Source organism: Gadus morhua, chromosome 11 (assembly GCF_902167405.1).
Source record: "Gadus morhua chromosome 11, gadMor3.0, whole genome shotgun sequence".
Classification (NCBI taxonomy): domain Eukaryota; kingdom Metazoa; phylum Chordata; class Actinopteri; order Gadiformes; family Gadidae; genus Gadus; species Gadus morhua.
In genome coordinates, this window is record NC_044058.1 from 6,446,228 (window position 1) to 6,448,727 (window position 2,500).

The 2,500-nt window shown below is 44.6% G+C and overlaps 1 protein-coding gene across 2 annotated transcripts in view; it reads right to left on the minus strand.

Moving 5' to 3' along the window:
- Positions 1 to 1,927: 1,927 nt before the first annotated feature.
- Positions 1,928 to 2,500, minus strand: part of cacng8b (calcium channel, voltage-dependent, gamma subunit 8b) — a 17,943-nt gene continuing 17,370 nt past the window's right edge. For both annotated transcript variants that reach the window (XM_030370781.1, XM_030370782.1), the window contains exon 6: positions 1,928 to 2,500. This exon is cut by the window's right edge. The gene's annotated coding sequence lies outside the window, so the exon portion shown is untranslated.

The window sequence follows — 2,500 nt, forward strand, 5'->3', positions numbered from 1 at the left end:
TACACTCAGATTACAGAGACACACGCACGCACACACATGCACACGCACGCATGCACGCACACACACACACATGCACACGCACGCACACACGCACGCACGCACGCACGCACGCACACACACACATGCACACGCACGCACACACGCACGCACGCACACACACACACACACACACACACACAAACACATACACACAAGCACAAACAGTCTGTTACCTCCCAGTCGGCAGAAACTGAATACACAGGACACACTATACCAGATGTATATATAGCTGTTTAATAACTCCAAGGGGAATGGCAAGTGGTCTGACCACTACTGTTGCATATGTTGCCATGGTAATAAACCCAAGGAATCTCTAGATTAGGGCTATTTTATTGCGCAAGGTTAAATCCTACAGCAGTGGATGTCTGATACACTTGGTCTAAATACAGCTTGGTATTAAAAATAAAGGACCAATTAGACCTCGAGACAGAAGTCTGAGCACTTATAAGACAATTAAGAGGTATTGCTTTATAATTTTCTATGAATGCAAAAAAAAAAAGCTATATAAAACCTATTAAAAGTCAGCCCTCTAATTTATTCCCCCCCCCCCCCCCTTGTAACAATTGAAAATATTTCTTTAGCAGTTGCTGTGCGGGCTTCTTGTTTTACCACAGACTACCACTACAGAGGCTCTACCTATCGCTGTCAAACACCTTCCCTCCTGAATATCATCCATATATCATCCCATCAGCATCCTTCATGTTGGGTGAAATGAAAGGACCAGCATCCAAAATGATACATTTTACCTTTTAATGGTTTTGCCTGCAGTTTGCTGCATTATCGAAGAGCCTCTTCTTGAGTGTAGGACGGTGTTCAGTTAGGCTGGTGATGATGGGGAATGGCATCCTACCCCCCCACCCCCCTGGGACTGAAGGGCTCCTCTGGTAATCAGGCTCCCAGTACCCTAACCCCCCTCCATCCACTTGATATAAGCCCACCAATGCTGACGGATCACCTTGCCTCCCCTGAGAGCCCACCCCCCTATTGCTTCTGCCATTAAAATTATTTAGTTTTTTTAGTGCTGGAGATGTCCTTGGCAGCCGCGCGGATCTAGAGAATGGCCTGCCTGGCGCCGAGCGCAGAGCCCTGCTGAGCCAGAGCACTGTGAGACCAGAGCCTTATTTCACACTGCGTGTGCAGATTATATTCCTGAGGCACTAACTACAACTACAAGTAACTACAACTACAACTAGTTTATATTTACGGTCACAGTTCAGCACTTTTATGTCTTTATGTCTACGAACTCGTGTTAGAACAGTAAAGTAGGGTAAGGCCTGTTCACTCCGGAAAGCGAATGTGGCTCCAGGCCGAGTTTAGATGACAGACAACACCACTGTGTAAACATGTATGTGACCCGTGTCTGACCCGTGTGCTTGCATGAAACAGAGAAAATAAAAAAAACAACAGTCTGTGAATATATCTGTTATTACGTTTTTTTTTATAAATGTCGTGCAATACAGTGTTTGAGTTTATCACACATTGAGATAAACCATAATCATTGTCTAGATATATCTATTCTGAACTACATACTATTCATATTGCCCACATAAATGCTATCTGTGTGCAGTTTTTGTCACATGTTTCTTCTTCTTCTTCTTTCTCTCAAATGAAATCAAACAAATAAAAATGTTTGAATCTGGAAGCATCTGGTGGATTTGTTTCTCCGTTTCTCGAACAGCGCCTTGTCCGTGGGTCTGCGGGCGCCTGTCTCTGGGAGGGGAGGAGGAGACGCCGGCCCGCATGGTGTGTACATTGTGTGTACATTCTCATCAACACAAACAGAACAGATCCTCAACTACATGGGGGTTCATGGGGGAGGGGGGGGGGGGGGATGGGGGGGGGGGGAAGCACAGTGAAATCATCTTTTTTTTTAGGGGGGGGGGGGGGGGGGGGGGAGTTCAGGAGGTGCTTTTTTGGGAGTTATGCTCTTGGTGGATTGGTGTGGGTTTGGTCCTTTTCCTGTCATGTGACGGCGAAGGAGGAAACCGCTCATGGCATGACCTTATATGAGCTAGGTCAAGTGGTCAAGAGGGAGGGTGGGGATGACCACGCCCCCCCCTTCCCTGCCCCTCCTCTCCCACCCAAGAGTGGACTTGTACTCGCATACACAGGAACCAAAACGCCCCCCCTCCTATGTACTCTGCTTCAACATGGTCCCAAAGAAAGTATCTATAGACTTTGCAAATATATGTATGCGTAAATTACAATGTACATGTATCGCTTTGAAAGATTTTCTCTTCTGTTGTGTTTTCTAAAACACGTTTCTACACCACATACAGATAGTATATGCATGTATATATATATATATATATATATATATATATATATATATATATACAGAGAGATTTTTTTGCCAATACGTTTGAAAATATTAAGTTGCATTTCGGTTCAGAGGAACTCACTTTGGGACTCTCCTTAGAAAACATGAGTTGTTTTTTTTGTTTTCGTTTTTTTTTTGTTA